Source organism: Callionymus lyra, chromosome 6, assembly GCF_982586985.1.
Source record: "Callionymus lyra chromosome 6, fCalLyr1.hap1.1, whole genome shotgun sequence".
NCBI lineage: Eukaryota > Metazoa > Chordata > Actinopteri > Syngnathiformes > Callionymidae > Callionymus > Callionymus lyra.
The window spans coordinates 10708229-10735276 of NC_141823.1; the positions used below are offsets into that span (position 1 = coordinate 10708229).

A 27048-nucleotide genomic window follows, 5' to 3' on the forward strand; every position below is an offset into this window, starting at 1 on the left:
ATTTCATTGAATCATGAAGGGGGTCTTTTGGCCCTAGTTTCAAGAAGTTGAAATTCTAAAAATCTTTATGTGGGAACTTGTGACCTTCTTGTTCCCCCCGAGTAAGTGAGTCTATAAGGAATTAGGATCCGACACACACACAGATAAATTAAGTGTTACGGTACAAGAACATGAATTTAAGGAACTTCCTTAAAGGGGGTTAATAAAGTACAGTATCCAACTTTACAGCCTCAGTGAGTTCCAGAACAAGAGTCTTCTACAGGTGTTGCCATAGAGAACGGCAGCTCCAGCGGAGCCGACCAGTGGGAGGAGGAAGTTTGCTTCAATAAAGTCTCGCAGCAAGAGAGGACCAACACGGCGCTGCTTTGACGGTCAGGTTCTTTCAGCGAGGAAAAAAAGCTTGGCAACTCAATGAAACCGAGAGCTTGTAAACCGTTGAATACCGAAGCCGCCGACACACAAAACCAAACCGACGTCATCGTGGCCTCACTATTGAGACGCATTTGAAAGGAGCTGAGAAACTAAATATACGTTCCTCTAATATGCAGCCCCGGAAAACAGTTACCAATCTGATGTCATGTTTCTAAAAAACCTCTGGAGTCAGTGGGGGGGTGAGGAGGAAGAGGAGCCGACGATTTAATTTCATAGCAGAAAGAACGGTTTTGTAACTGGAACCCCGGTGCAATTTTCTCGTCTGCCCGGTGCCTGGGAAATGGTCAAGCCATGTCTTTGTGGCGGGCAATCACCTCATTGATAATAAACCAGATCTGGTCAGATATTCACCGAGCTCACGCCCAGAGTCTTTTCAGACAAAGTTCCTCAGCAAATCACTCCTGCTTTATGGCCCTTCTTTTTTGTGTGGGCTTTCACTGCGCTCGGACAAAAGGGACACAAAGAATGACCCCTCGGACAGAGACTGGATTCACACACACTTTGCACACTGTAAGTTTCTCTTCTGAAAGTTTTTTTTCCAACAAGGATCTTTGTAGAGGAGACGAGAGATAAAACAACTGGTCAGTCTTTCGGTCTGTGCTGAAACAACAGGAGGAACTTGAATGATAAACACACTCTACTGGTGATTAATCCAATGGTATTCGTTCCATCTTGGTACTTTTAGTTGCAGTGGACAGAATATTTTCCTTAGCGTCAAAATCTTGGGCCTTGTTTAAGATCTGAACATCAAACCCAGTACTTCCTGAGTTACACTGGTGTTACGCAACAGACTCAGTGTAAACAGTAAACTGGAAGCTTTCGTGATAAATATTCCCCGAAGTGTTTCCCATGTGTTTAGCATTTTAGCCTTTTAACTTGTGTTAAAAACAAGCTTAAAATATCAACTTGTCTGATGAATTTACATCCAATTTCTCTTGTCGAGAATTCGATACAAGAGGGACGTTACAGACGAGCAGTGTGGAAGTATTTGGATGTTTTCAAGTTTGTCTTCTTGGACGAAGAAAACTATGTTAATCTTTGCCTCCTTTCTTTATATTTGCACTTTGTCATCCCTTGCACTGTGTTCTTTTATTTGCTTTGTTCTTGTTCTATCGTCTGCTGTGAACAGGAAACCCAATTTTTCGGAATGAGATCTCCATTAAATGTTAAATCACTTTAACCAACGAGTCGACCGAGCCTATCCCGAGAACTACCACCGACTGTCTAAATGGGACGGGTCCCGGTGTCTTCCTATACCCATTACCCCCGGACTCTTACCAAAAGGTTGTGCACACCATAACTCGTATAACTTCGTTGACACTACGTTGTCGCAATGATTGCGATGGTCCAAAATTGGCCCAAAAGTTAGATAAAAATAAATGACCATTGACTCCATTGTCAGAACAAAAATCGGGGACTCTGGACCACTGATGAATCCTGGATACCTATAGAGATCAGGTAAAGAGCTCAGTCATTCAGAAGAGACTCAAAGTAGAACCAGTTGTGGTGGCTCCTGAATGCTTTCTTCTGAATAAAATGTTTTCTTTTTTGAAGTATAATTTCAGGACATATTAGCCAGAGAGCACCTCCACCAGAAGAGATGGAAGATAAACTGTTGCAGATGAAGACGACAGTTGCAGGTAAGTTGAAGTTTATACATTTCTTAGTTACCTATAAAAGTCTCCAATTTGTACCACAGCTGCCTGGTCCCAAAACAACTGTGACATTTAATCCTGTGAGTTGATTTGTTTTGGCTGTTTTAACAACATTTTACCAGGAGTTTTTTTCCACGTCTGGCCGGACGGTCGTTCTCACAGTGCAATCCAGGTTCAAACCTCTTTTCCCACACAGTACCTTTAGAAAAGCAGTCGACTGATCTAAATGTAACAAAGGACTGACCAGATTAGATTACGCATCTCCTTACCCATCATCCCCCTCTGCACCCCCCCCCCCGCAGGCCTGGCCACTGGTATTGAATTAGCCACTTTCACCCGAAGGAGCTGCTGAAACCATAACAACATTAACCGGATGCTATCTCAACACACATTTGAGCTTCAAATGCCATTACTGATAATAAATAAAGGAAGTGCAAGCGAGAGCTACGTGGTTTTTTTTTTTTTTCTTTTTTCGCTCACATTTACTTCCACATTCTTCAGCTCTTGTTGCACAACCACAGGTCCGCTGGTCAAGTTGAGCGCCGACAACAAATGTGGGCTGGAAGTCGTCGTTATTGATTTAAAGAATTATGGAACGTAGATTCAAAATATATCAGTCACGGGACAAATTGAATAAAGACAGATGTATGATGGAATTAGTCTGGGTTATTTCCGTCTCCAGTTCAGGTCAAGCAAAACAAAAATGACCCTTTTTATTTTTTCGTTGCCATTAAAAAATAATAAGTATTTTTACTTATGCCGATTCTAAAGTGGGAGGCGGCAGAAACGTAAGTAGAAAGAGCGAAGCGGCAAAAATTATGTTTATATATTCCATTGGTGCAGCCAATTTTATTTAGATTATTTTACTCCAATTTGTTTTATTGATTTATCATTGTTTGTTATATTGTACATTCCAGGCGTGTTTTGCAGAAAACTTTACTATGTTCCTAAAACCAAACCTCAAATCGCTGTTAGCTTAAATGCTATTTCATGAACTAATCACATCCAACTTCCTGTTTGAAATTTTAACAATGTTTTTACAGCACTGGACGTTTTTTCCCTTCCTTTTTTATCCTTTGTTCTGTTCTTTGGTTTTTGTTGTCTCTATAAATGAATGAAAGGAAAATAGAATGTTTAATTATATTTAGGTAACAAGTGCTTTCAAATTGTCTTTTATATCAAATTAATTCATTAAAAATACAACAATTATTTCAGCTTGTCCTGTAAATATCCGACTACACTTAGAGCCCCTCATTGTATACGTAACAGACATCGCTTAGAGAACCATAACCAAGAAGTTTTGAACACGAAATTATTTGGTTTCATTCAAAAACGGCTAATCTTGTTGGTTGTTTTTATGTGTCAAGCGGCCAGTACAAGAGGTGAAAGAAAATATCGATATACTTAATATCACTTTTATTTTTTTTTCCACGATACTGTATCGATCTTCAACGGCACTGTATATATATATATTATTTTTTTATTTAAAATTAACATTGGAATACTCATGGCAATTGTTTTTAATTGTGTTGCAATTGAACCTTAAACCTCTATCAGTCATTATTGTCTTCCGCAGTTAGTGGAACAATGCGATCCTGGCTATGACTGAGGATGAGAGGATACAGTCAACTCCAGCAGACATATTTTGCATCTTATTTTCAAAGCTAATGAAAGCAGTTATGACTTCGTCAAGAAAATTCTGCAGAACCAGAGTCAAGTACTCGACAATACTACAAATATATTCTTGCTACTACAGTATCACAATACATCGTGTCGTTGGATGATTTTGGGGATGAAGACAGTCGGAGATACCAGAAGACGAAGAGGACAAATAATGAGCATCGGCTGATAGTCATCGACTCGCAGATGAAATCCACTTTAAGCTACAATGAAATATATATTTAAAACAGACACACAACTTTAACTCTGGCTCACAATTGTAAAACCACATTGCGGGTCACCACAAGTACACCCTCCCTCCGCCACCCCCTGTACTTCCCCAAGTTCTCCAGCCATCTTATTACTGTCACTCGTCCATTAAAGTTAAGCCTCATCCAGAGACTTGTTTACACAGCGATACTAAAGCAAGGGCGCAACAGAACCAGCCCACAACTCTTCATTAGCCTGATGATAGTCATTTTCCATCGCAGCATAAAAGCCTGACTGCTGACAGACCATCTGCTGCACATTTTCTGCTGCTATAGGTGCTGGCCTGACTCACGGTGCGCCCCAACAATAGCACCGCTACATATCTAGCATTCGTCTACCGGGGCACGTCTGGTTCAAGACTGTTATTTCTGTGCACGGCCAGAGGTTTGACATATTCCACGACGGTGACACCCGGAAGCACAGACAATGGAGGTCGAGTCAAGGATGGCCTAGATTGCCCGAGCGGTAGGAAACCCCCCACAATGCATCAGGAGTTCAACCAGTGAGCTCATTCTTTTTTTTTGCGGTCGAGCGCTACCTGAACATCGCAACCTTTTCAAAGCTCAGCAGCTTCCTGTGTTTCAGCTGAAAGCGTAGTGAGAAAACACTGATCTTTACTGGAGTGACCCTCGTGATAACGGAGTCAAAACAAAGTTTTCAATAGGAGTACGTACATATTTATAAAGCCATGAGGGACACAGTTCTTACATTGACCCTTTTTTCATCTCTCAGTTGCTGCTCTGTGAGAGAAAACTACGGTGGCCCTGAAGTGTCAAACACAAAAATAGCTGAAAACAAGTATTGTAAACACAATTTAATAACACATTTCCATCACTTGAAAACATTAGTTGCGGAATTGTAAAGGATAAGAGTTTAGATCCTTGAATCTAAAATAATTAGTTCATTAAATTCTGAAAACTCTAGGGGTGAAGAAAATGTTGATTCAATTAAATATTGTGATATTTTTTCGTGTTCCAAATTCAACTTGATTAACCTTTTCTTTTTCGGAAGGTGAAGGTGTAAAACATATTTTTAATCATATTTAATGTATGGTTTGTATTCCAATAGAGTATTTATTAAATAACACATAATGGTGGTTGTTCTTTTTTTTGTTGCCATTAAACGTCTGGCCACTAGATGGCAGCAGTAATTACATATTTTGAAGTTAACATGAAAATAGAAGACTGAGGACGAGAGGATACAGTCGACACCAGCAAAATCGCTAGATTCTTGCCAATACAGCAGACTTTCTATACGTGTGGGGGGTTGGAGTCAATCCCAGCTACTTCTAGCAAGAGGCGAGGGACACTCTGAACAGGAGGCCAGTTTGTTGCATGTCACACAAAGACACACAACCATTCATACACACACACCAACGGACAGTTGACCAAGAGACGAGAGATTTGCCAGTTTTAACATTTTTATAAACATAATTCAACAAGATAAATTGTCCGTCATCTTACCATCACAAATCTTTGTTTTCAAGTCAACAGAGAAAAGCCTGTTTAGATCAACACAGTTTTTAACACGCTTAAAAAATAGGTTTGACATTTGTTTTACGTAGAACTATGTGTTAGAGGAGAAACACTTCTGGATGGTTGTTTTGTTGATTATGACTTTGCTTAATACACTCCCCTAGCATCCTCAATGAATCCGACATCTTAATTTAAAAGTGTAGTTTTCCATCCAAGATGTTGGAAATGACCTCCAACAGAAAACATAACCTTGGTGCCAAAAATGAAGCCATATTGGTGCAACAACGACCATCATATTTATATTTATTTAATATATTATTGTTCATACCAGGTCTGTTCGGCAGTGCTTTGTTTCTTTGTCTGATTTATTCAAGGTCAGTTAAGGTCAACAATCTACTGTGATTGAAGGTTTTTCTTTGTGCAGTTTAACAGTTAAATAAAGTTTTTTTTATTTTATATCAATGTGTCTCATTTCATCATCAAATGCAGGCCTGTTCTAAAGAATAGAAGAATGTATACAGTGTATGTTGATGTATTAAAGGTTGTGTTGCTCGTACTATAAAATGATGTGTTGTTTGGTAAATAATGTAGACGACGATAAACTTCCCGCCAAAAACAATTGTAATGTTAGTTAAAAACCTTTTTTTTTCTCCAAATGATTTAATTAAGTATTTATACAACTTAAAGACTAGTAATAAACTGTATTATTCACTATAATAGGACAATAGCATAGATGTCAATTCATGAGTAGATGTTTCTCCGACTCTTAAGGTGGGACAAACAAAACAGTGGAGGATTCATTCATTTTCTACCACTAGTTTGAGTGTGTGTGTCTATGAATGGTTGTGTGTGTCTGTGTGTCTGGTAACAAACTGCTGACCTGTCAAGGGGGTCCCCTGCCTCTCGCCCACACTAGCTGGGATAGAGTTAATGACTGAATAAAAAAGTACTGATCAATAAAAGCTACTGCAGCCTGACTTTGGGCGTCTGCACAGCTGGTGTTCTTTATGCGACAAACGGAAGTCAAGGTGATTATTGTTATCGTTAGACATCTTCCACTTGAAGAAGGTGGCGAAGAACAAGAGCTGTGTGATAGAATTCCATTTCGACAGTTTCTATGAAAGCTGTGAAAGGATCTTCTATGTCTAGCCCATTCAAGGCCGCGTGTCCTCCACGGTCGAGACAGTCTGTACCTCAGAAAACATTAGTCAAAATCACAAGTTTTCATCTCAACATGATCCAAAAAGCCTCCTAAAGAGAAGGCTTTGAATGTTTTCATGTTTGCAATGTCACTGTAGTGACCTTTTGTGATCCAGAGTCGGAATGATCTGGAGAAGACGGGGCGACACCTTCACAAGAAGATAGAATGGAGTATGTGGAAGAAATTCATGACTGTGCAGGTGAATAACAATTTGAATCTACAGGTAATGAAGACCCAAGACTGGACCACAAACAACATGAAAAACAAGAATGAACCAGATGACAGATAAATGACAGAGTCAAATGATAAACAAGAAAATTAATTACAAACAAGATGATGAACTACGTTACAAACAGGATGATAAACTTCATTATAAACTACATGATAAACAAATGACAAACTTTAAAATAAACAAGATGATAAACAAGAAGATAAACAAGATGATAAACTACATAACAAACAAGAAGATAAAGTACATGAAAACAAGATGATAAACTACGTAATAAACATGATAAGTTACATATTAAACAAGATGATAAACTACATAATAAACAAGATGAAAAACTACATGAAAAATAAGAAGATAAATAACAAAATAAACAAGAAGATAAACTACATGAAAACAAGATGATAAACTACATAATAAACAAGATGATAAACTATATAATAAACAAGATTATAAACTACATGAAAAATAAGAAGATAAATAACAAAATAAACAAGAAGATAAACTACATAAAAAAAGATGATAAACTACATAATTAACCAGATGATAAACTACATAATAAACAAGATGATAAACTTAATGAAAACAAGATGTTAAACTACATAATAAATGAGAAGATAAACTACACAACGAAAGAGAAGATAAACAAGAAGAAAGACCAGATGCTACATTGGATAACAAACAAAGAGGGAGAACAAGAGAATAATTGACGTCCATCTACATCAAAGCTTCAGTGGTCGTCTGATAATAACCTGGTGAAACTACACATTGTTACAGTGAACTGTAGGTTCTGTACAGCAGCATCTTCCAGCTAAGCCTTCAATTATATCTTTGCAGCAACAGACGTGTCAGTGACGCAGAAGAAGAAGATCTTTTTTCTCAAGAGTTTGCAGGAAGCTGCAGAATGAATCCAGATCAGAGCGAATCATTCCAATACTTTTTTTTCTGCCTCGAGTCTTGATTGACCTGATTTTTTAGTTACAGACGTCAATATATCGTTCTTTTTTTTCTTAATTTGTAATTTCTCTTTCACCAACTTTTCTGAATCTCCGGCTTTCTCTGACTCGTTACAGTCTTGGAAAACTTCAGGTTCTTCGCAGACAGATTTTAATGAGAAGTCCAGAGTCACCATATGTTGTGCTTCGCTCTCTTCCAAAACTCTTACGGTTGCTGCTGTTGTTCAACGCTGTGGAATGTCTGAGTGTGGCTGAGTGGGATGAAGAATTTTCTTTTTAAGGTTAAAGATAGGTCACACCCACAGAACATCTGCTCAGTATGCATCTCCTCAGTCGCCCGCATGAAATCACCTACTTTCATTTCCCAAATCTGACTCACACTTCTCCATCATCTAGAAGGTGTCGGGCGTGATGAGGGACTTTCCCTTCTGAGGATTCCATACGAAAGACTGCCAGGAGTTGATCAGTACAACTACACAACCTTGTTGAGTCACTTTTTCATGATATTGTCGACGTGAATCACGTATAAAAACAAGTGGTCGTATGCAAGTATTTGGTGTATCATGCAATGTTCTTTAATGTAGCCATTAGCACAGCAATCCTTTCTATAACCACTAGCATGTTCTGTTTGAAGTTAGCTACATTTATTTTTGGTATGCCACAGTGGTTACTATTCTTACACTCTGAAGACAACTGGGAAAGTCTTTGGAAATCTTTGGACCCTGGGTTCCAGTAAAGTTGACTTCTTTTTTTTTCAGCCGCCATCTCAAGGGAAAAAGCAGCGATAATAAATGAAACCACATTCTAAATACAACGATATTAAACAATACACGATGTTCTAGTTATTTCTATTCCTAGTTTGTGAACCCTCACCAACAATGGCTATAAAAGGTGTTGTTACCATTTGTATTGTCAAAGTACAAAGTTGGGAAAACTTTATTAAAGGTCAACTAATGTGAAAACTCAACTCTCCTGACTAACTGACATGTTTCAAATGTTGGAATCTTCATCTCCAAGATGCAGTGAGTCCCTCATCATGACCATTTGAACTTATTACTTTGTAAAGTTCTCCCACGTATGAAATTTGGGCGAACAAGAGGTTACGAGAGTCCATTATGACGGCTGTAATCACGCCCGCTTTGTTTATACAACGAGTCCCTTGGAGGTGGAGACTTCCGGGATTGACGACACGCGGTGACAAACCATGATGCTTGACCAACCACAGATGAGTAGGCATGGTTATGGTAAACAAGATTTAATCTCCATGAAAACAAATTTTTTTAGTGGGCGGGGCTTAAGATAATTTTGTAATGTCAATATTTCAATTAAAATAGAGTTTTGTACTTTTTGATATTAGAAACAATTGTTTTGGATTCTGATCTTCAAAATATACGACAACGACACAAAGAGTAACATTTAAATTTGACCTTCTGCTAGCAGGATGATCTAAATAAATAACTACAGGGTGGGGTCAAGGTCAAGTCTTAAGGGTCACCATCGATCCACTAAAAAGTAAAAAAAAATCTGTCATATGTTAAAGAAAACAGTGTATTTGTTACAACCAGATGATGAGGTTTTACAAGTGCCACATAACATTTTCAGATACGAAAAATAATGAATTATAAATGATGACTATAAAAAAAAAAGAGTGGCGCCTCGTTTGTTGCGGGGGTTACGTTCTGAAATCATCCCTCATTAAACTAAATCTACAGTAGTAGTAACAAGTACTTTAAATTACAAACTTAACGTTACATATGAGCTGCCATCCCTTTTAACAAGCCTCTCATTAACGGTGACCTAAACAGCACCCATAATGCTTTGCCGCCCAGCAAACCAACCAAAGCCATCACTTTTTGACTTAGCAACATAGAATGTAAGTACAGTATTGTAGCGACCAATCAGCCATTACTTGATGTTTGTACTAAGGCATCATGGGAGTTCACCGTTTCGTTATCATAAGTAGGTGAGTAGGTGGGTGTGGTTATTAGTGCCTCTCACTGTGGTTGTGTTTATCTGCCGCTCAAATATATCATCAAGGATCTTCTAGACTGCAGTTTACTAGAAAATATTATTACAAAAACAATATCACTCTGTTTAAATAACAAAGTTTTTGATTGTATATAAATGTGTCAAGTACTAAGTGGAACTTTCCAGACATGAGGAAATACCACAGGGTTGTGGTCGAAATGACTAAAATAAACAACATTTATATTCATAATTATGTTGAAACCTTTGATGCCATTTATTTTTTCCCAGTTTGTTTCCTTCATTCAAAGGTTTATTGATGACCTCGGGGGAGAAGGCGGAACATCAGTGGCTCAGTTAAAAAAACCTGAAACTAAATAACATTTTCTTTTCTACGGCCAACAGCAGTGGATTTATGTGAAGACCAGGCTGCGACAGTTGGTCCAGATCTACTCAGTGGAGCACCTTGTAGTCGGACCAGCACTTGTCTCCAACACACAGGCTTCATTCGGAGAGAGAGACAAACGGCTTTTTGTTCTCCGTCATCTGGTAGCAATAACGTCCTCACCAGCACCGAGCGGCAGAATCCCAGGTGCGTGGAAAAAAAAAAAAGAAAAAAAAAAGCACATTCTGGAGGGATATTTTGACTTTTTCCAAAATACTCAGTCTGAGGATTTCAATCCAACGGCAGCAGACGAGAAACTCTCCGGTTTCATTCATAAAAGTCGATATAAAGAGATTTTATTCTCCACAGAGATGCTTCATCATATTGTGTTGGAATAAAAGTTCTGACATCTGTGACTCACTTCCGCTGAAACGCTGCAAGGACGGTTTCATAAGAAAAAAAAAGGAACCAAAAGCCACAAGTTATAAACCTCTGGGTTTTTAAGACAAACAATGAGCAGCAGATTTCATAAGAAAAAGGCTCATATTTGCTGAGCACGAGGTCGTCGCTTTTATTCCTCGTGACGCCGTCTCTGAACTTGGTCCGTCCTTCGCTTTTGAAGGCACCAGAACATTTTGGGGGTCACTCTGCAACAATGTGCATCACAGGAAGCGAAAACTTGATGAAAGTTCGAAAAGATTAAGGAGATCCAAGTCATAGGGAAAGTAACACTTCTGTAAAAAACAATTCAGCTCAATCTTTTAGCTCCTTATGCTGATTTTAATGGGGCGTAAAGGTGGGTCAGAAGAAGAGACATTTAATACGTACAATACTTTATTCAACACACACTAAGTCAATTAGATTTCCAGAGTTTCAGTTTCTTTTGTCAATAATAAGAGGGTGAGTCAGAGAACCCAGTGAAATTTCAAGTATTTCCCATTTAAATGGATTTTTTTAGCCTATTTAATATGTAGGAAATTACATAATTTGTCAGTCATATGTTAGTCATTTCTTTTAAGAAAGAAAAAAGTAAGAAATTGAAAATATATATAATATGAAGTTCATCTAAACACTAACACTTAAAAATGAAAAAAGCAACAATATTAAAAATTGATTATTTACTATTATTTATTGACTATTGAGCGAATCTACATGCGCGTGTCGACAACACGTCTCTGACATTTGACTGAGAAGGTGTTAGGAAGGAGGTCAACTATCAGGTCAAGTGAAAAGGGGGGAGGGAATGGGGACAGAAGACCAGTGTTCTAATTATAAAATGTCTAAAGTGTATTTAATGCATATTTAATAAGAATAAGTTTCATCATTTCAGCTACTTTCCAACATTTTAAGGCCCGTAATCCAACTGAATTTACTCTATTTTCTTAGTTACTTCTTTATTTATATGATAATTATATATTTTTCTTAATGTATTTTTTTAAACACATAATTAAACATAAAATATAAGGAAAAAAACTGAAAACATATAGTATAGAAAATGCATCTCTGCTAAAAATAGGGATGTGTATGGAACTTAATGTAACCGATATGAAATATTGAAACATGCGTTCAGTTACAGGTTGAATGTACCCACTCGTGAACAAAGATTGATAATGAGTGGATTTTTCTGTGGAAAAAGTGTGACAAAAAATGAACTTTTCATTGATTAGCCACTTGTTGGCAAGTGAACTGAAAATGATTTGTTTTTTTCTGTAAGAAAACATATTGGGAGTAGAAAGTTACCAATTTAGTATTGCAAAAAAGTATCTTTAAAGATCAACTAACATGAAAACCCAACTCTCCTGACTCACTCACATGTTTCAAATGTTGAATCTTCCTCTCCAAGATGCAGTCTCTCATCATGACCATGTTTTCAACTTATTACTTTATAAAGTTTGTCTGAAATCTGGGCGAACGAAAGGTTACGAGAGCGGAGTCCATCGTGACGTAATAAAGTTCTGCTTCACTCCTCCGTGTGCCCCGCTTTGTTTATACAACGAGTCCATTGGAGGTGGAGATTTCCTGGATTCATGACACTGAGAGACAAACATGTGTTTGATCAATCACAGCAGAGTGGGTGTGGTTATGATAAACAAGTGGTTTCAGTGGGCGGGGCTTAAGATCATTTTCTAATGTCAATATTTCAATGAAAAGAGAGTTTTGTACAAACAGACACTGATGATACAATAGAGTCCAACATCTTTTTAAGAGACACTTACATCAACACATTAGTTGAGCTCTAAGAAGCCGCAGCTCTAAAAGATGTATACATTTTTATATATTAATTCATTTTTATACATCGCCCTTTGATATTCATATACTTATCGTTTTTACTTTAGTCATTTCTATTTAAAAAAAAGATGAATTCTGCAAAAATAACTTTCTAATGAAATTCACCTTTTCCCACTCAAGTACCACAACTAAACAAAAAAAAATAATTAATTAATTAAAGAAATCTGTTGTGTTTCACAATCTTTTTGTCGAGTCGGAAGAAATAACAATCGCTGTCCTTGTTCCTGCTTGAATAAAAATCCATCTCAGGGCCACACATTCATCTTTTCATTCATTTCCGCTCATTTAAAAAAAAGGTTTCATCGACAGGGATGATGGGTTTTTTTTGGTTATTTTTTTAAGCGTTAAACTTGCGTAAACTTTGTATCTCGATGGCACTCTTCCAGATGGGGTGCTCTCATCAGCGTTGCATAATGTCCTTGAAGCTCCGAGCGACACCCACACATGGAGCTGGAGCTCACAGGAGCTCAGCTCCAGGGTGTTACAACAACTCTAGCACAAGGTTGATGTTCCTCTGCAGGAACCGAACCTTCTGATCCACCGCGTCATCCTCAGGTTCCGTTCTTTTTCATTTTCAAACGCAAGTGTTTTCCCCTCAAGTAGATCTCGAAGGACGTAAACAACATATTTTCTAATCAAATTTCACCTCGACTTATCCTCGACAAGTTGGAAATAGACTTTTAATGTGTCCATTAGGCGACAAGCTGAAGGTCCATCCATCAAAGTTTGAGAGAAGAAGAAGCTCTTTTACGAAATGCCAGCAGAACAATCGTACTTCAACATGATCCTGTGATAGACGTGAAGAAGAAGAATGAATGGACGCCAAAAGTCAAGACAGATGCTGTGTCTCAAATCGCATACTTCTCTTAGTATACTAGAAGTTAGTATGCATCAGTTTAGTGTACATACTAACTAGTACGCAAATCCTCCACAGATAGTATGTCTCAAATCAAACACTGAAGCTACACACTAACCGGAAATCACATGACAGCTTCTTCTTCTACTTCTATTTAACGATGTTTCAACCAGCTGTCTGAACGCTATCGCCTCCTGCTGGCAGCACGTTTTGCAGCTTTGGAAAAAGAAATAAAGAAAAAATATGAGAATCTAAATAATCGAGAGATATTTAAGCTGGTATCAGCAGCGAAGACGTGTTTATCCTCGTACTGCTGCTGAAAATGCACCTGTAAGTATATGAATATATATGCATTTATATATGATGTAACTTCCATTTAAAACATCACTAAAATGGCGGCTGTTTAGTGTGGTTAGTGTCCATCGAACCATGCTCAGTTTTGTGGGCGTGTTAGTACGCCAATTTAGTGTGCATGGCGCACTAAATTTCGCATACTAAGAATTGAGACGCACTAACGCACTAAAAATACTAACTTTTAGTACGCTAGTATGCGATTTGAGACACAGCCAGAGATTATCTTTCATTACAAAGTTCATTTTGGGACACAAGTCCTGCTTTCTACAACCTACCAGAGTTAAGAATAACATGTTCACTAACTAGTGTAACTTATAGAGCTGTACGATGGCAAGAATACGATCAATATGATACGTATCACGATACCATATATTGTATCTTTTGGAAAATTAAAATTGTGGATGCACATGAGTTACAGTCAGATGTAGAGAAAAATCTTTAACTGAAGATGGTGGTGGAGGAAGACGAACTGGTCCACGTGGCCGATATCATTTTGCAGATCACATGACCATTATTGTCGCCGCTGTCCTTCTTCTTCTTCTACTACTATTTAACGATGATTTCAACCAGCTGTAGGAACACTATCACCGACACCTGCTGGCAGCACGTTTTGTTTGGATCAAGAAATATGAGAAACAAAATATCCGTGAGATATTTAAGCCGGTATCAGAACCAAAGACTTGTTATCCTCCTACTGCTGGCTGAAAATACACCTGTAAGTACATGCATGTATAAATAAATGACATAATTTCCGTTTACGACGTCAACGTCACTAAGATGGTGGCCATTAAGTGTAGAAAGTGTCCATCGATCCATATTCAGTTTTGTGGGTGTTGTAGTACGCCAATTTAGTGTGAATGGATCACTACATTTCTCATACTAAAAATTGAGACGCACTTATGCACTAAAAATACTAAGTTTAAGTACGCTAGTATGCAATTTTGAGACACATGGTTTATCATTTATTTTACACTCATTGCTGCCATTTTGCCGATTTTGTCATTACTTTGGCACAGAAGGAAATTAAGAATGTGGCCAACTAGTGGCCGGAGGTTAAGTTGCAGCACACAAATAAATAAACACTGTAAAAATAATTGAGTGTTAATTGAAAATAGAAAAAAATCTCATGATTGTCTTTTTATGAAGAAATTATTAAAATCGAAAACCATTAAATAACTGTGAATTAAAATTTCAAATTAAAAAATATTGCTATATCGTTATTATCTTACACCCCTAGTAACTAATTACTCTCCCAAGATTCTTAACGGTTTATCATTACTGCAGTATCAACATGCTGGTTACTGCACATGCATTGATCACAGTGATCTTGCTCGTCCAACTGCGTGTTATAATTCCTGATACCCACGTCATTCAGTTCCATCAGATCTCTTCATGTAGCACCTGACTGCAAATCATGTAAGGTAAGGTAAGGTAAGGTAAAGTGGCTCCAACCCTGCATTTGCCAAAAACACCTTTTGATAATCAACGATTTTGTTTGAATCTATTGTCGTCATTTTATATTGTTGTTTAACTTGCATACAAACACTCTTTTTTCAAAAATCATTTTACTTTATATTTTCTTTTACAGGGCCTGTTCCCTGATATTTATGAACTTCCTCATAAATATCTTCCATTATTATGGTCTGGATTTGCATTATTAGATTGTTATCTGTAACGCACCAGCCTCTTCTTAAGATTTACTTTATTTGTTTATTTCAGTCATTGTTATAACCTTTTTTATGATTTTCTAGTACATTCTTAGCACTTTTGTCTCCCACTCTTACAAAAAGCTGCTTTGCCAAGTAACGAAAGTTGAAAGTTAAGAGTAACTTAAAGTAACTAAAGTTACTTTTAAAAGAAGGAACTAGTCATTGCCACTAATAAACCAAATCAATCAAGTAACCAAACTTGTACAACACGTTGAATTTGTAAATACAAATGAGTATTAAAACATGACAACGGCTCTGAAACTGTTGTAAGCAGACAGAAAAAGGTAATATGTCTAAGAGTAATTTCGCTTTGTTTTGGTTACTAAAGCAGTGGATCCTTGTTTTGTTTTTCTAGTGCCTTCTTTAGCACATTTTCTCATACGCTACCTGGATCTGACTCCATCAGTCATATCTTTAGTATTTAAAGAAAGTCAAAAGCTCATTACTATTTCACAATAGCAGCAACAAAACATGCGCGAAGAAACAGGTTTAAACTGTCCTGGAGAAGTCGGCTTGTTTGCATTTAGTGGTATAATTGTGTGTACACGTGAGGTACACAAACCATTAGGGGAGACGTTGTTAAAGTTAAACTAATGTGTTGATTTAAGTGTGTTTTAAATAGATCCTGGACTCTATTGTATAATCAGTGTCACTCTTTTCATTGAAATATTGACATTAGAAAATGATCTTAAGCCCACTGACAACATGTTTTTCTGGAGATTAAATCTTGTTTACCATAACCACGCCCACTCTACTGTGATTGGTCAAACGTCAAGGTCCGTCAGTACAGGGTCGTCAATCCAGGAAGTCTAAACCTCTAACTCGTTGTATATAACATTTATATTCGTCATGTTTTTTTATGTTATAGACTCTAATGCTGGTTAGTAGTATTTAAGAATTATTATATTCTGATAAGGTCTTCAAAATTTCCCTTAATCTGATAAGTATCAATACTCAAATGCTGTATCTAAGTGCAAAACTAACTATGGTCTTTCATTCATCCCTAAACTAATTGGATATAAACGATATATTATCGTTATCGAGTTTGTACTTTCAGTTTTGTGATGAACCTATTTCACGAACCTAGAATCATTTGTTGTAAAAACGCTTCCATATTCTTTTACCAATGAAACACAATGTAATAATTGACAGGCCTGCGTCTACACAAGTGTGTGTTTCTGTTTGTGGTTGTGAAGCAGTAGCACAACTGTTCAGTGGGTGTTTGGACTGTTTGTTTTCTCTTCTTCCCCATTTGTTTCTGAATGTCACATCAGTTTACAGTATTCTTAAACAATAAACAACTATGCAGTGAATGGTCTTCATGTTGGATTTCTATCGCCCTCAGAAAAAACAAACGTTGTTGCTCCTCTCGTCATTGTGCTGCAGCCTCAGACGGATGCGTGAGCCACGACTCTCCAGTAGATCGACTATAAAAACATCAAACCAGATTCTGCAGGAGCCCGAGAGACACAAACCAAACATCAACTTCAAGTCTAACTACGGTAAGAAAATGAAACTTTATCCAGAACTTATATCGTTGATTCTCCTTTTTTCCAAACATCAGTCTGAACAGACAATAAAGTTTATATTAACCAAAACCAAAGAAGGTTTATTCACACCTACCAGCAGTACTGAGTACACACAACAGTCACACTAACTACACACACATTAACACACACACCTGCTCAAACTGTCTCAGGGAGAAAAAACTGCTTCTTCATCCACTAAAGACAAACTACAAATTCAGTTTAACAGTCACCAACGTATAAGATGTATAAATCGAGGGTCTAGTATTACTAAGCCAGGGTGTGTAGTATCACTCAGCATTGGTGCGAAGTATTACTCAGTGAGGGTGCTTAGTATTACTCAGCATTGGTGCATAGTATTACTCAGTGAGGGTGCTAAGTATTACTAACATTGGTGCGTAGTATTACTCAGAGACGGTGCATAGTATTACTCAGCGATGTTGCAAAGTATTACTCAGCGATGGTACATAGTATTACTCAGAGACGGTGCATAGTATTACTCAGCGATGTTGCAAAGTATTACTCAGCGATGGTACATAGTATTACTCAGCGAGGGTGCTTAGTATTACTCAGCAATGGTACGTAGTATAACTCAGTAAGGGGGCATAGTATTACTCAGCGAGGGTGCGTAGTACTACTGAGCGAGGGTGCGTGGTACTACTGAGCGAGGGTGCGTAATATTACTCAGCGAGGGTGCATAGTATTACTTAGCAATGGTGAGTAGTACTACAGAGCGAGGGTGCGTAATATTACTCAGCGAGGGTGCATAGTATTACTTAGCAATGGTGAGTAGTACTACCGAGCGAGGGTGCGTAATATTTCTCACCAAGGGTGTGTATTATTATCTTGCAAGGGTTTGTAGCATTACTCTGTACTTTTCAGCAAGGGTGTGTATTATTTTCAGCAAGGGTAGGAAGTATTACTCAGCGAGGGTGTGTAGTATTGCTCAGTCGGGGTCTGTAGTATTAATCAGCGAGGCTGCCTAGTACAACTATGCGAAGGTCCATAGTAATACCATGCGAGGGTGCATAGTATTACTCAGAGATGGTGCTTAGCTTAACTGAGCGAGGATGTGTAGTATTACTCCGCTAGGGTCTGTGGTACTATTCTGCAAGGCTCCCGACTACGAGGTATTCTATGACGCTACACCAAGATTGTTGCACTTTATTATCTGGTGCAAGTAATGGTTAGAAAGATTTGGTTTAATCACAGTTTAGCCATCCATCCATCCATCCATCTATACATCCATCCATCCATCCATCTATACATCCATCCATCCATCCACCCATGAATCCATCTATCCATCCATCCATCCATCCATCCATCCATCTATACATCCATCCATCCATCCATCTATACATCCATCCATCCATCCATCTATACATCCATCCATCCATCCATCCATCCATCCACCCATGAATCCATCTATCCATCCATCCATCCATCCATCCATCCATCCATCCATGTCGTTGTCTACAATATGCTTAAAACTCTGAGCCAGACATTAATTTCAACCCAACATGATAAACACAACCTTTGAGATCCAAATGCTTGAGAAACTTAATTGAAAAATCACATTTCATTCAAAAGAAAGATTCTTTGAACAAAAAAAAATGATTTAAACCATCACAAATCTCACGAGCTTCAAGCAACAGCCTTGAAATCTCTTCAATAGGCTGTAACCAATGGATCATAACAACTCAATAACCAGATATATTCAGTGGAACATCGCGAGTCGGAGATAAAGTCTCCTGCAGACTCGGTGACGTCAATGGCAAAAACCTTTGAACCAGCCGAGAGTTTTTTGTTACAGAACTGGAGCCTTTTAACTTCCTGCTTTGGTCCGTCACTCTTCGGCGGGGAAGCTTCCTTCGCTTGCACAACACACACAAAAGTCGGGGGAAATCCTGGGAGTGAGGAGAGAGACATCACCCGTGGAAAGGTCATCTTCACCCACGCAGGCTCTCACCAGCGGGTCCAGGAGCTTCGAGCGACCAGAGTATGTGAGGGTCGTCCAGACTCGTGTTCCTCCGACAACGTTGTCACATATTTGTCTGTGTTTACAGTTGGTGATAAAACACGTGGAACGTTGACCAGAGGTTCATATTTCGAGGAACGATTTACATTCCAGGATCAGACCAGGGGCCACACGTGGGCCGTAGATAAAACTTGAATTCTTGCTAGAAGATAAAAAAAAAAGATTTTGGGGTCAGATTTTGTAATGAAAAACATGCATGTAAAGGTCCAGCTGATTGGACGGACAGTGAAGGAAATAACCAATGGGCCGCTTGGTCATATGAAGTGTATCAGTGGCCTCAGAATATTGTTTACAGTTGAATCTAACATCCAAATGTTACAATTTTGAGTTCGTTTTAAGCATTTAATTTAAAAAAATAATAAATAAATAAATAAAAATAAAAATAAATAAATAATTTTGACATTTAAATGTTGAATTTGGTTGTTTTTTTATAATTTGATAAAATAAATACAATATTTCCTAAATCTAAATCTCTTTTATTACATATAAGGTTTGATATTCTTATTCCAATTATTCAAAAATATTGTCATTTAATTCGATATTATTTCATTTGTAGCCTTTTCAATTCAATTTAAAATGGTGGCACTGATATACCATTATTATAGATTGAATTTGAAAGGCTTTAAAATATATAAATATAATATAATATAATAATTACTGGAAATTTAATATCAAACTATGTGTAAAAAAACAACATAAAACTTAAAAAATAGAATAGAAAAATAAAAAAACATAATAAAATCAGGGAATTTGTCTTTTTGTTAATTCATTAATTGTCTACCCCTTTATCCCTTATAGGGGTCGCAGGGAGACTGGAGCCTATCCCAGTATCATAGGGCGAGAGGCAGGGGACACCCTGGACAGGACGCCTGTCTGTCCCAAGACACACAAAGACAGACAACCATTCACACACACACTCATACCCATGGAGAATTTCCCCAAGTTCTCAATCAAGCTCTGGATGTTTTTGGACTGTGGGAGGAAACCGGAGTGCCCGGAGTAAACCTAATTCACTTATCAATAAAAGCAAATTCGACCATTCAACAAAAAAAATTTAATTCAATTGTTTAAGAAATAATAAGATGCTTAAAAAAACATTTCAACATTCAAAAATGTTCATAAATTCAATAATACAATTTTTCAAACAGGTCCAAGAGTATTTAAGGACAATAATAAAAGGTAAAATAATAAGAACAAAACTGAGAACACACTAAAAAATAAAACTATATCAGAAAAGAAACTGGTCACGATAACTTTATACTCAATGTGATGAACATCTAATGAAGAAATAAAGAAAGATTCTATGGTTTATCGATGTATTTTCAAGTTTATATGACAGTAATAATACCACTGTTGGCTTCGAAGTGAAGTGCAAATACCATAATAAAACTGATGAAACTGACTGGGTGTTCGTGTGTGTGCGACTAAGGGTTGTCAGAACCTGCGTGAGGTGTCACTTCCTGTGGAGGTTTAGATTTCCTGTCGAGATCATCTAGACTCAGAGTAAAAAAAAAGATTGGGTGAGGTAAAATAAAGCAAGAATACTGTAGTTCTAGTAAAAACAAGCGCACAGAGAGGATAAAGACACTTTGCTCAAAGGCCACCGACCGCGTTGATCCACACAAAAGTAGAACAAAAGTAGAGTTCAGAAGTGACATCACGAGGCATTATTAGGACGTGAAAGTCTTCTTCTGTGCTTCTATTGTTCAGGGCTGTGAGTTCACCCCACAAAGAGCAGCTGTCCGGCTCCATCACACTGTAAAATCAATCTAATTACACGCACGGTCACAACATGCTTCCCATCAAGCGAGCGGAAGTCGGTGTCGGCACCGCGGCTGGTAATTGCAGCCGCCGCGAAATGCCGATGTATGCGCGGCGCGATTTATAGGCTTGTTTATGAAAGGGCCATTACGAGCGTTTATCGAGCCGCTGATCTGTGACCAGGTATTCATCCCCCCCCGCCCCGGCTTCGGAAGTTTTATGAAGCCATTATACTCCCCGACCAAACAAAACGGCGTAACTCAGGATCAACGCTAATGGCTTCTTTGTCCGCCATTGATTTTCATTCTGTTTATCGTAAAAAACCCACTTGTTTTGCTCGAGCGTATTTGATATTCGTCTTGACGCAGGCGTAACTAGTCGAGCTCGCGGCTGAAGGACGGCCCTGTGTGAGGGTTCGATTACAATGACTCAGTTAAATCATGTCCATTAAAATACCTGAGTTTAGAAATAAAACACAGCTGACTATTGAATATCTAGACTCAATTTTCACGAAACAAATGTTGACAATTGTGTTTAAAAAGTAAAGAAATAACTAAGTAAGTAATTTATATTTATATAGCGCTTTTCCAGACAAGGGTCACAAAGCACTTAAACAATCAAAACAATACTTAATAAAATAAATACTAAAAAGGTCAAGATAACACCGAGAACGACACAGGAGTTGCGAGGAACCATCAGTAGATTCTGATCCACAGACCTCAGAGCCCGAGCTGGGGTGTAAGTCTGGATCAGATCACTGATGGAAGGAGGATCCTGACCAAGAATAGATCTGAAAGTAAGAACCAGAATTTTAAAGTTGATCCTGAAAGAAACTGGAAGCCAGTGAAGAGTTTTAAGGATCGTAGAAATGTGAGTTCTTCTACTAGAGCTGGTCGGAATTCTCACTGCAGAGTTATGTATCAACTGCAGGCGAGACAGCTTCTTCTTGGTAATACATGAAAGCAAAGTAATGTCGGCATTACCTGAGAGTACACCTGAATATTGTGATATTGTTTTCACGATACTGTACTGGTATTCAACACACTGTATCGATTCTTACTGACATTTAAAGGGATAGTTCATATCGACTAAGGGTTGAAATTATTTTCAGAGTAATCTGTTCTTTTTTTTAGAGTTATAGACAAAAAAGTGTGTTTATTTTAATGTAGCGACTGGAGCTCAGTTGTCTACATCAACCTTAAAAAACAATCTTAAATAAAAACTGGTTTAAGTTTTTCTGCAACAAATTGCTGAATTTTTAAGTTTATCTTTTGGAATGAAGACGAAGACAACTGAGCTCCGGTCGCTACATTAAAATGAACAAACGTATTTGACAATAACTCTAAAGAATCAGATTTCTCTGAAAATAATCCCAACCTTTAGTCGACATGAGGGTGAGTAGAAAAATGACTTAACCATCACTTTAACGTGCAAATATTCACGTTGTTTGTTCATTTTTGTGTAGCAATTAAACATCGGTCGCCTGATGGCAGCAGTCGTTGCCTCCTGGCGGTTAAAGGAACAATGAAATCCAACGTTGATGACGATGATGACTGGGGACGAGAGGATGCAGTCGACTCCATCACCTCGATTAAGATGAAAGCAGTTACGACTTCGTCAAGAGTCATGTGGTCTGTAAATTATGCAACACCAGAGTCAAGTAATCGACAATACTACACATATATCCTTGTTACTACAGTATCAAAATATATCGTATTGTTGTCCCTGTATCCTGATGCGTATTTATGTTGTCTTAACTTATCAGTTTATTGATCTACTTTCTGCATCCCTGAGTAGCTTCTCTTGAACAGTGAGGTGTCGAGTCCGAGGTCTGAAGTCTAGAAGTCTGGATCTGTGATCAAGTTTGTTTGAAGGATTCTTGTGTAACTGACAAACAAAACATCTTCCTCACGTTTCCTTATAACCCTCCATCAACGGACTCCGTTTATTCCATACACTCTGACTTTCACACCCTTCAAGTAGTCGTTTCACGCAACAATGGGCCGTAAAAAAAAGAATAAGTACGATATGGCCTTGGTACGGTCCGTTCTCGGAGGATGTTTATGAGGTCAGACCGGTAATAAAGGATTCAGTGTTGCTCAATAGGAAGTTTGATGAGAGATAAAAGCTTTGACTAGACACTGACCTTAGCAACGTTCTAGTCCAGCGTAGAGCAGTCGCCCGATAGAGTGACTGGACGATCAGTCATTTTGAGAGAGAGAACTTGAGCCAATCCGTCAGCAAAACTATTGATACTAAAATGATGTATTTATACTCGTTTTAAAACCTCAAAACATCGTTGCAATTGTTATCGTTTATTTTTAGCACTACTACAGACCCGAGTCTTGTTATCATAGTAACTGTGTTTTGATTATAAACATTTGGTTGAGTCAATTAGGTAGGTAATTTATTTTTATTTTTGTAAAAATAATAAATATCTATTTTAGATTTGGGTTTTTAAATCAATAAAGTATAAAAAAAATGGTTCTGAACATTCAGTATTGATGTTGAGTTGAGAATTTTAGTATCGTGTCAATGCTATGCGATATATTGCGATACTGTAGTAACAAGTATATATGTGTAGTACTGTCGAGTACTTGACTCTGGTATTGCAGAATTTACAGACCACGTGACTCTTGACGAAGTCGTAACTGCTTTAATTTGTTTTGAAAACAAAATATGTCCATAGATCAGCTTTAAAAGCTGCTGGAGTCCACTGTATCCTCTCGTCCTCAGTCCTCGCAGGATTTCATCACGCTTTAGCTGAGGTGGACTTAATAATTGTTGCCATCTAGCGGCCGGAGGTTGAATTTCAACGGAAAAATGAACAAATGCCATCAATGCTTGAATGTTAAATGTAAATTCAAACAAATGTATAGAGTGCATAAGGTTTTGTGAGAAGAACTATGGATATATGAGTGTATAAGTATTTTCTTAAACCCCTAATAATAGGATTGATCAATAAAATATTTTTATCAATGAAAATTGCTGGAAATACAACTTTGTATTTCATTGTTTTCCATGTCCATCATTCTTTCGCTACATGAACATTTCAATGAAGTACATTTCTCTTGACGGTATTCAGACATTACTACAAGGTCAGACCTGGTCCTGGTCCCGGGACAGTAGGTGATGAAAGTAGTGCCTCCTGAGTAGTCTACGGAGGCCTGTCGGTGGAAAATACCTGGAGCGGGTTCAGACATGCAGGGGCCGGATCTAGTGTGTCGGGCACTCTGGCGTTAAAGGGACTAGACCAGAAACATCTACGAAGACCAGAATCATAGGATGACTTTAAACGCTGCTCTTGTGTTTACATCTAAAGAGGAGCACCATGGACTCAGACATACAAAAGGACAAAAACAATCCTAAACAATCTATAACTCTTTCGTTTAAAGAAGAAACTGATACAAAACTATTCCTGGAATAAGATAAAAGGAAGTTTCTTTAGGGGTTAGTAAAGTTATATATTAAATTTAATCAAATTATTTAGGAGACAAAGATATAAAGGAAACAAAGTCCTAAACAATCAATGAAACCCGAGTTGTATTAGAATAAGATCAAAGTAATGTTCTTAAAGGAGTATTAAAGTTATATCTCATGTCATATTTACTCAAACTGCAGCAGAGCACCATGGGCTCAGACATACAGGTCCTGTCAAAAGTTGACAGAAACGGTTAATACTCAAAACAAAAGAACTAAAAGGAGAAGAAAAAAACATTTTTAGCTTCAGAAAAATCGTCACTTCAATCCAACATTTGAGAATAATATCAACGTAGTTTAAGAACATTTTTGCGGATCATTTTAGACTCAACTCGTCTCGAAACAAAGACGTAAAGACGCAGAAATAAACGAGATCAAAGTGACAGAATTAAAGTCAAACTGAGGCAAAGACACTCCAGGTGTCGACGCGTCTCTCACCAGCTTCCGTCCTTTAACCTCGCGCTGTCAGAGCAACGTTCGACCCGCGAGCCTCCTGGTCCAAAAGTGTCTCACCTGGACGTGTTCGGAACCGGTCCCGGCGCGTGTTCGTGGACTGGCTCCCAGACGCTGATGCCAGGAGCGCGGAGACACTTTCTTTTCGCGGGTTCTCTCGCTCGCTCTCCGGCGGACTTGACTGTGCGCGCCCCCGCCGACAGTCGGGAACGAGCTTCTCTTTTTAAGGTCGTTGTCTCGCGACGCGCGCGCTCGTGCACGTCGTCCATCTTTTCGTTGTTTGAGTGTTTCATGTTCTCGCTTCACGTCATAAAAGAAACATTTCTGTGAAATGATTACTTAAATTCAGTGACGGTTTAAATATATACATTCTATCATCTGTACCTCGACTGGCCGGTTAGCTCAGTTGGTTAGAGCGTGGTGCTAATAACGCCAAGGTCGCGGGTTCGATCCCCGTACTGGCCAGAAATACTTTTATTTTTTATACCAGTGAAAATTAACTTTTAGTCGTTAAAATATATTTATTCCATATTAAATAAATGGCGTTAAATCTTTGATTATATGTAACAATAGTATATTCAATACATATATTTCCATAAAATACATTTTCTTTATTATTGAGCTTGTTTTATTCATTTTATTTTATTAAAGTGATATATTGACGTGTTTGTGATTGAGATTGAGATGCTAACAGTTACGAAGCTAACTGCTAAATAAAGATCTTGGAGTCGTGGTTTAGAGTAGAGAGCGCCATCTAGTGGTCATCTTTAATGATGGTGTTTTTAATTTTCAATTTGTATTAGTTAGCGATGAAGTTTCTTCAGCCACATTTTATACTAAAACATAATATAATAATACGTCATTGATTTGAGAGGCAAAAATTAAATAATCCTAAATATGCTGATAATATATTTATAACTCTTTCGTTAAAATAAACTGAAACTTCTTTTTCTTAAAAAGATCAAAGGCAAATTCTTAAGACATGAATTAATGAATTTATATCGAATCTAATATGTATTAAGAGACAAGAAATATTCAGATATACACGGAAAAAAAAGTCTTAAACAATCTATAAACGCTTGTGAAATAACTTTAATGTAAAAAATAATATCAAATTCATTTTCATGATGCATTAATGAAGTTATATCTAATATAATCTCATATTTATTTCAACTATTTTCAAAACAAATATTTTCAAATAGAACAAAGGAAATTAAAAGAAAAAAAAGGTCAAAACCCATCTATAAACCTTTTGTTAAAAAAATATATATAAAAGCAGATATAAATAATTTTGGATGAGTTCAAAGGAGTTTTCTTGATGGATTAATGTGTAATAAAATGTTATTTTGAGCAGCAAGATTATTCACAAAAGGAACAAAGACGTAAAGGAAACATAGGAAATATATTAAAGATATAAAATAACATTTTTTTCTAAATAAGATCAAAGGATTTTTTTTTTCTTAAGGGATTCATGAAGTTATATGTAATCAAATACTTGTTGTTCAAGGGGCAAGAATACTCACAAAAAAGACAGAAACCAAGTCATAAACAACATATAATTATTTCATAAAAGAAAAACTGATCTAAAATAACTTTTTGAAAACTAAGAATACAATTTTATTTTTAAGGGATTAACGGAGTTATAGCTAATTTAATCTAATATTTATTCAAACTACTTTGCAGTGCAAGAAATATTTTTAAAAAATGACAAAAAAAAATAAAGTAAAATACTTTATAAAACTTTTATAAAAAAAAAGATATTGAAGAAATAAAAAAAATTAAAAATTCTAAATAAGATCAAATTATTTTTTCTTAAGGTTTAATAAAGTTATATCTAATCTGCTCTAATCTCTGCTGCAGGACAAAATGACAGATGCATGTGGACCCTGGTCTGGTCTCCTGGATTTCGGACTATCTTACTGATCGACCACAGTATGTCAGGCTGAAGGACATACTGTGTGCATTTGACATAAAGCTGGACTCACTGGTGACAGTTGCTGAGAGGAGATCACTGGACAAACTACCGTCCATCATTGATGATTGCTCCTCCCATGATGCAACACTAATAGACTCAGGGACTCATTCATTCCTCGTGTTATTAAATTGTACAATTCTGAGTTTGGAGGCAGGAGTGAAGCGAAAAGTATCTTGACATTCTGTTCTATGTTAGTCTTTGTATCCTTTGTCTTTGATCTATGTTCTTTATCTTTAGACTTAGATTGTATCATCTTGTTCTTTCTCTTTATTTTTCATTGTTCTTATTTTTATTTTCCCGAATTATCGTCTGTATTGCTGTGTCTAATTGGAAAAACTATTTTCAATAAAGTTCAATGTTTCTATCTATCTAATCTAATATGT

General features: G+C 37.3%; 1 protein-coding gene and 1 non-coding gene across 2 annotated transcripts in view; one reads left to right on the forward strand and one right to left on the reverse strand.

Moving 5' to 3' along the window:
- adcy7 (adenylate cyclase 7) overlaps positions 1-24897 on the reverse strand; it is a 72680-nt gene extending 47783 nt beyond the window's left edge. Inside the window, exon 1 of the mRNA XM_087793548.1 lies at positions 24751-24897. The gene's annotated coding sequence lies outside the window, so the exon portion shown is untranslated. The remainder of the gene's footprint in view (positions 1-24750) is intronic.
- A 184-nt stretch (positions 24898-25081) lies between these two features.
- On the forward strand, positions 25082-25155 carry trnai-aau (transfer RNA isoleucine (anticodon AAU)). The gene has a single exon. It is a non-coding gene; the product is annotated as a tRNA-Ile (tRNA).
- Positions 25156-27048: the final 1893 nt, after the last annotated feature.